This window comes from Abramis brama (genome assembly GCF_963993115.1).
Source record: "Abramis brama genome assembly, chromosome: 15".
Lineage (NCBI taxonomy): Eukaryota > Metazoa > Chordata > Actinopteri > Cypriniformes > Leuciscidae > Abramis > Abramis brama.
Genome location: NC_139977.1, coordinates 36434162 through 36442480, shown reverse-complemented (window position 1 = coordinate 36442480; position 8319 = coordinate 36434162).

Here is an 8319-nt window from a genome sequence, read left to right as displayed (position 1 = left end):
CCAAAGCGACTTACAAATGAGAACAATAGAAGCAGTGAAACTAACAGTAGGACAACAATATGCAAGTGCTATGACCCTTCCCAGTTTAATCTAACGCAGTACTTTTTTTTTTTTTTTTTTAAATAATACAATTGAATAGAATAGAAGAGAAAGTGTTAGTATTACAGGATCAAGTGCTGTCGAAAAAGATGCGTCTTCTTGTAAGTGGCTCTCCTGGACTCTTTTACAGACTCTTCTGAGCTCAAACACACAGACTCACGAACAGTTTCTTCCTCAGATGTGTGTCTCAATCCTGCACTTCTGCTTTACCGACACACTAGCAGGGTTTTTCCTGGCTCAAAACGAGGCGGAGGTGGTAAAATCCTGATCATGTATTTTAATAGTAAGATAATTAAATTAGTATCTTTCGTAGACCATCATATAGCCTACTGTGTTTCCCACAGTATTTTTGTGGGTGGACCTCGGTACCTCTAGGGGGGTCAGAGGTCAACAAAAGTAAAAGAGTGACGCACGTTCATTGCGTTTTACCGTGATGAGAGTTCCGTGTCTTTATTAAACTCAACACATTATAATGATTTATCTGTCATCCACCCTCGATTAATTGGAATGTTATGTTTTTATGACTTGGCCCGCCCAACCCGCGGATTATCTGCGATCCGCGCAGCGCTATCGGCAAACTATACGGTTTGAGAATGGACACAGGCCGGGAACCCGCAACAGAACCGTCACGGTGGAAAAAGTGTAGGCCTATCTGAGCATGCGACTGTCTGTCCGAGTTTTGTCGAGAGCCGGAGGCGGCAGAGGAAATTTGACGGAGGCGGCAAAACCCTGCACTAGTGTACCCTGCCTATGATAGTGTGTATAGATGGTGAACACTTGCACATGCTTTAATAGGCCTATATAAAGACAGAGAAACACACTGGACAGACCATCCACTGGATAAAACATTTCTCTCCGTGACTTCAAATGTACTGATACACACGTGTTGCTATTCTACAACTACTAATCCCCCCGTCACAGGCGCTCAGTGTATTTGCACTAAAAATAACTTCATACGCAAGCTTAAACCTGTGAACATGTGAACGGAAAAACACACACACCGCATCGGGCCTACACACTACAGACGAGTAACAACAGCAAGATTACAGAACAAATCGACATAAACAGAAAACATGATGAACATACACTGATTAATCTGAAAAAGTAGGAGTAACTATTTGAAGAAAATTACTGATTAGCTAATAGTGAACAGCCACATTCAGCTCAGCGCCATTACTCACTAATTTGTTAATCAGAGTTTCTTGAATGTAGTTACTAGAATGTTAATGGTGCATTACTCATTAGTTCCTGTGTTATTCATTAATGAAGGAACAGTTTTATAAAGTGTTAATGTTCAGTTCACACATAGAAGAGAGAGGTTTCGTGTTTTAAAGACGTCTAATAGCCAAACGAACACGGCCCAGACGTCTAGGCTAACACAAGGCACCATTTGGCCTGTCAGTGGAAAGTGTTTTTTTTATTTATTGCATTTTCTTGAACACTCACATAACGTAACAACACATATAATGTACAAAAACAATCAATCAAACACCAGAGCTCATATTACATGAAAAGCGCAATAGCACAAACCAACATTGGATAATACAGTATTTACTTTGGAAGTCTGAGTTATCAATACATTGCAATCAATAATAGCCACAGATATAAGCAATAAAATAGGGTTAATATAGTGCAAATTAAAATATATTTTCATAGGAATGTAATACCTAATCAAGCATTTTGTTCCTCCTTTATTATATTGTTTATATCCGAGATATAAGCAATAAAATAGTGATATAATAAATTGTTCTTCATTACCCTTAAGAATATAGGTTATCGGAAACAGTTTTTTAGATGATTCTGCGCATCACGTGATGTGGTAAACCTCTCTCAGCATCTCTAAACCAGTGTGTGCTTTAAAAACGATTAAACAGGACACAGATGTTCAAGTGTTTTTATTTTAGCAGTTTTTTTTTTTTTGCTCCTGTTTCGCTGTTAATCTTTAATGTGACTGAGTGTTCAGGAAGAGTTCATTGTTCTGTTCACTGCCAGATAAATTCTGTCCACAGTTTCTTGACTTCTCTCAACATTAAACCAGTGATTTGTTAGCAGCTAAAAGCAGATTCTCCGTGTTCAAAGTGAACTCTTGGTATTTCTATAATCTATAATGTGATCCTGATGATCTGTTAGGGTTATAGAACATTTGATGGAAGTAAACGATAACAGACGTGTTGCAATGACACTGTGCATGTCTGGTCCTGAAGCTTTTCCGATTTTTAAATCACAGAGATGTCGAAACAAAATGACAAGCACATACTTTTTAAGTCTAGCTAAAACAGAACAGTTAAGATATTAAAAAAAACAACAACGTGGAATTACCAGACCCTTTAAATCAGACCCTGAGGCGACAACTATTGACTCAGAAACGTTTGCCTGAAGTGATGTATACGTGTGTTATTATATGGTTGATCACTCATTTGTTACAATGTGTGACGTTTGTCTTGTATTTGGTGAAGTTGGAGCGAGTCAGATGTTGACCGGGGAGGGTCTATGCAAATATCTATGCAAAAAATAATTCACATTGCTAATCCTCTAGTAAACGAATTGTTGTGTTCCATTATTACCTATTGCATACGTAATTATTTCATACGTTTGGAAATATTCGTGATTATGAAGTGTGTAGCCATGTTGCTGTGTGTTAGGGTGTGTTAGATAGGGTTTGAATCTGAGTCCTGCATGTGGACCAATAAGCAAGAGGGTGCAATTCTGGCTAACGTGTCTTTTTTCATTCTAATTCATATTAAATTCTAATTCATCACATCCCTCATGAAAATTAAAGTTTTACTGCAAATAAAAAACATGGTTATTGTAGTAAAACCATGGTAACCACAAAATTAACCATAGTTTAACCATGGCATTTGTAGTAAAACTGTGGTTATACAAATCCGTCAAAACCAAACGAACATGGTTACTAGACTTTCCCTGGTGAAATAAATAAATAAATAAATAAATAAAATGCCAAGTACACTTGCAGCCAGACTAATTATCAGGATACTTCAAGTGTGTTAATGATTAGTTAACTTGAACTGTGCTGTTTTGAAACAACTAATTTTGCACTGAGTATATTTTAGTTGTAATTAAATTAAATCATAACTTTAAGTGTATTTAGTGTACTTTTGTGTAGGCTACTAAATCTGAACAACTTCAAGAATACTACTTTAAGTATATGGCTGTGTAGGGACTAATTACATGCATGATTAATGATATTAAAGTGTGATTTATTTGTGTTACAAGTACATTACAAATTCATTATGAGTGTCTACGGAACATACAAGCAATATACGTGTTATATTTGAGTAAAAAGCTCAGTAATACCTTTGGCTTATTCCAAATACTCTAAATTGCACACTGTGTCGTCACTAACAAATGCGCATTAATAAACAAATAATACTTACCTATACTACAAAATACTAATTGTAATTGTATTCTATAGTGTGTTTTGAAAGTATACTTTTGTAATGAATGTAAAATCAGCACACTCTCTGCATTGTTACAATGTTCATTTCCAGCACAAGTTCAAAATATACCTACATTTTTAATAAAGTGCAAATAAATACACTTTTAAAAAAAAAAAATACACAGACCTTTCACTTTAAGTATATTTTTCTAAAAAATATCTTTAGAAAATATACTAGAGTACAATTATTTTAAAGTGTGTTAAAAGTTGTACTGTATTGTGAAAATAGGTACAAGCATGATGCTAATATACTTTTAATTTGCAGTGTACTATTGAAAAAGGGAATATATTTCAAATACAATAAAGTATACTTTTTTCACTATGGACTTTAGTGAACTGAACTGCAGAGGTGGACAGTAACAAATACATTATCTTGAGTACTGTACTTAAGTGCACTTTTTGAGTATTTGTACTTTACTTGAGTAATATTTTTTCTGGAAACTTTTTCTTTTAACTTCACTACATTTTCAAGTCTCCTTTATCTCTGAAAATGAAAATTGGGTTGCCGTCAGAAACCAACATCACATCAGTCGGGGTTCTGACGTCAGTCTGACTTTCATTTTCAAATGCCATCCCTGCAACCAAGCAGCGCCAGTGCGCTTACCACACCCACCCACCCACACACACACACACACACACACACCCACCCACCCACACACACACCCACACACGCACTCTCACACACACACACACACACACACACACACCCACCCACCCACACACACACACACACACACACACACACCCACTCACACCCACACACACCCACCCACACACACACACACACAACACACACACCCACCCACCCACCCACACACACACACACACACACTCACACCCACACACCCACCCACCGCTGGCTGGTCCCCACAATGGAGGTGATCTCAGGTTTTACCATCCTTGTGGGGACATTTGGTTCCCACAATGTAATATAAACCAAAACACCCACACACACACACACACACACACACACACACACACACACACACACACACACACACACTGTGTGTCACAGTTCTCATGTGTGTGTCAGTTCTCATGTGTGTGTCACCCTCCCACCACGCGGAGTCACCTGTGCTTGACGATTACTGACACAAATGTCACGCTATAATGTTACGTTATAAATTAATACAATGAGGTTATGTATTAATACAAAATAAATACTTAATAAAAAATAGATACTTAAATAAAAAAGTTTTTAACTTTTTCTTTACTCTTTTACTAACTCTTTGAAACTTCTGAAAACAAACTGTCACAAAACATATTAAATAAATTATTTGCAAAATATCCTGCAACGTTTTGGGACACTGCAGTTTGAATGATGGACACTGGCAGACACAGCAGCAGCTGTAGACAGGTATATTGATCATGAAATCAGAATTTTCTTGTCTTGAATTATTCATTCATTCATTCATTTATGTCACTTCTTTAAGTTAATTAATACGTTAAAAAAAACACAAACCTCGATTACTTTTTGCTTTGACATGACTACTTCTAGCCTAAATAACCTTGAATTTGGGTACATGTTGTTTTTGCCAAAATAACTAGCGAGATGTTTGATATCCCATCATTTCAGCAAAGTCTACAGTGATTACAAGATGTTTGGTTTAATTTCTTTGACATGTTCTATGTGTGTGTGTTTGTGTGTGTGTGTGTGTGTGTGTGTGTGTGTGTGTGTATGTGTATATAGCCTGATCTATTCCTGTGCTAATGTTAGAAATCTGTTTAATCTTCACTGACAGCTCAAATGTTGCCTTGTGTTAGTCTAGACGTCTGGGCTGTGTTCGTTTGGCTATTAGACGTCTTTAAAACACGAAACCTCTCTCTTCTAAGTATGAGCTGAACGTTAACAGTTTATAAAACTGTTCCTTCATTATGAGTAACTCAGGAACTAATGAGTAACGCACTATTAACATTCTAGGAACTACATTAACTAAGAAACTGTGGTTAAATAATTAGTGAGTAATAGCGTTCAGTTAAATGTGTTTATTCACTGTTACTAATCAATAACTACTTTGTCCATTCCTCCCAGAGAACTACAGGTTCATAATTAACATGAATAAAGTATAATATATAATGAAAGGTAATGATAACCCACTATAAATGACTCAAGTGTTACTTCATCCTTCTAAAGGAACTATTAATTATTTGTATTCGTATCATCAGTATTCTAGAGTGAAAAGCATAACTATTGACTGAAGTCATTATAAGCTTTTGATATTTTTGTAAGATTTTTAATAATAATTCCTTCCGATGGATTTATTAACACTTTAATCATTACTAGAGTTTCCATGATCTTCACTTTAGAATACTGATCCTAATAATTAGTTCCTTTAGAAGGATGTAGTAACACTTGATTCATTACTAATGGGTTACAGTTATACATTATTAATATTAATTATGAACCATAGGCTAGTTCTGAGTCTTCAGTGAGGGATGAAAAATAGTGATTAGCTAATAGTGAACTAACACATTTAACTGAGCGCTTACTTATTCATTAATCAGAGTTTCTTGTTAGTTAATAGTAGTTATAGAATGTTAATAGTGCGTTACTCATTAATGAAGGAACATTATTATAAAGTACCATTAGTATATGTTGATGTGTGTGTGTGTGTTCAGTTTATATTGTATTGTTCTGTCGTCTTTACTGTATTGTTCCTACTTTTTCAGATAAATCAGTGTATGTTCATCATGTGTGTGTTCTCTGTTTATGTCGATTTGTTCTGTCATCTTGCTGTTGTTACTCGTCTGCAGTGTGTAGGCCCGATGCGGTGTGTGTGTTTTTCTGTTCACATGTTTAAGCTTTCGTATGAAGGTATTTTTAGTGCAAATACACTGAGCGCCTGTGACAGGAGGATCTGTAGTTAGAGAGAACACACACGTGTGTATCAGTATATTTGAAGTCACAGAGAAATTTGCAAACTTGAAGATTTTTTCTCTCTCCCACAAACACAACAGTTCTTCATTGCAGGTTCACAAATCCTATTCTACAAATCACAAATTAAGAAACTCGTACACACACGTTTGCTGCAGTGAATATGATGCAAAACGCATTTACACTCGCATCAAAAAATGTGAAGTCACAGACAATCCGCAGATCATGATGTGAATTCATCCAATGAGAGTTTCACACCTGCAGAATATTCATTAGTTCACGCTCTTAGTTTCTCCGCAGGTTTAATGGATTATTTAAAAAAAGGTAAATATAGTGTCAGCGCGAATTAAAACTACATTTTTTTTATCGTTTCGTAACCGTTTATAATGTTTTTATTATAAAGAATTTATTAGTATTATATTTATTATAGAAGAAACTTTCTGTTGACCATCATCATCATCTTCTGTTACTGTACCGTCTGAGGTATCTTTGCACGGCTGATGAAATGCATCTATTAAAGTAAGCGTTGGTTCTTTAAATGGAACAATAAAGACATCCCATCATGTGCAATGGTTCAGCGTGATGCGTCTTCAGTATAAACCCACATGTCTTAGCCTGCTGCGCGTGTGGATTGGTTTTTAAGTTTATACGCCGCAGTACTGCTTGTTAGCAGGTTTGTTAAGGCTGAGATGACTCAGTAGATTTGGTGGTTAGTGAAGATCCACTGGTGCTACTAATATAGGTGGAGGCAGTATCAACATCAGAATCATACACCCACAGTCATTGAAGACACACACTCCCACCCAATCTCTTCTCACTTCAATCTCTCAGTGAAATGGATTTCTCCCCTTCTCTGCTCAGGCCATCACAACTTCTGAATTCGAAAATCGAATTTGAAATGCTGAAGACAATCCTTACTGAACAACACAACATTAAACCAACAAGGCACCAACAACAAAAACAACAACATCAAAATCTCTCTATATTTCTCCTCTGCTCTTGCTTGTCTCCTAATCTCGCCTTCTAATAAACCTGATATTATATTCTAGAAATATTGTGGCTTTGTGGCAAATTTCTTGTGATATTCCTCATAAGTGGATAAAAGCATCTGCTAAATTAATAAATGTAAATCTTACAGTCCAGTATGTTTTTCTTCCTCGTCTGCAGTGTATAGGCCTATTCCCCTGCTTCTCATAACCTCACATCAATGAAATGATTTTATAATAATAAACAAATATAATAAAAAAAATAATAAACAAAATAAACTTATAAACAAATATATCTAAATTACCTTATCAGGGAATAAACAAAATTACAAAGTAACTTCCCTAACTCCCTATAAATAAACAAATCACAAACACAGTCAAAATAAATGGCAGGACACCCCTACGCTCCTAAAACAGAACCAAATTAAATCATCATAAACAAACGAACACAATAAACTGAAGGTTTTGGGATCTGCCGATGGGAGGAGGAATCCGGAGCTCTTCACGCCAACAAGCCAACGCCAGAATGAGCTCGATATCTTCAGTAAGCGCCGCCCTTTTACAGTTTTTTACGATTGTTTACACACAAAAATAAAAATTTCCACACAATTTGCAAAATTCTACTCCAAGGAGCAAAACACCTCCACAGATTTGCACAACATTACACACAATGTCTGCTTCACCCTTTTTGCAAAACATTACACACAGTGATTTGTAAAACTCTACACACATTTTCACACCTTAGACACAGTTAAAGATTGTGAGGTTACTTCCTTGTCATTACAAAGCCCCGGATTGCCAATGACCACACTAATGAACGAATTGGATAATCACATCCACCAGGTGTGGAAGCACACATGTGCTAATTTGAAAACGCAGCACTCAGGTGTGCTATAAAAGGC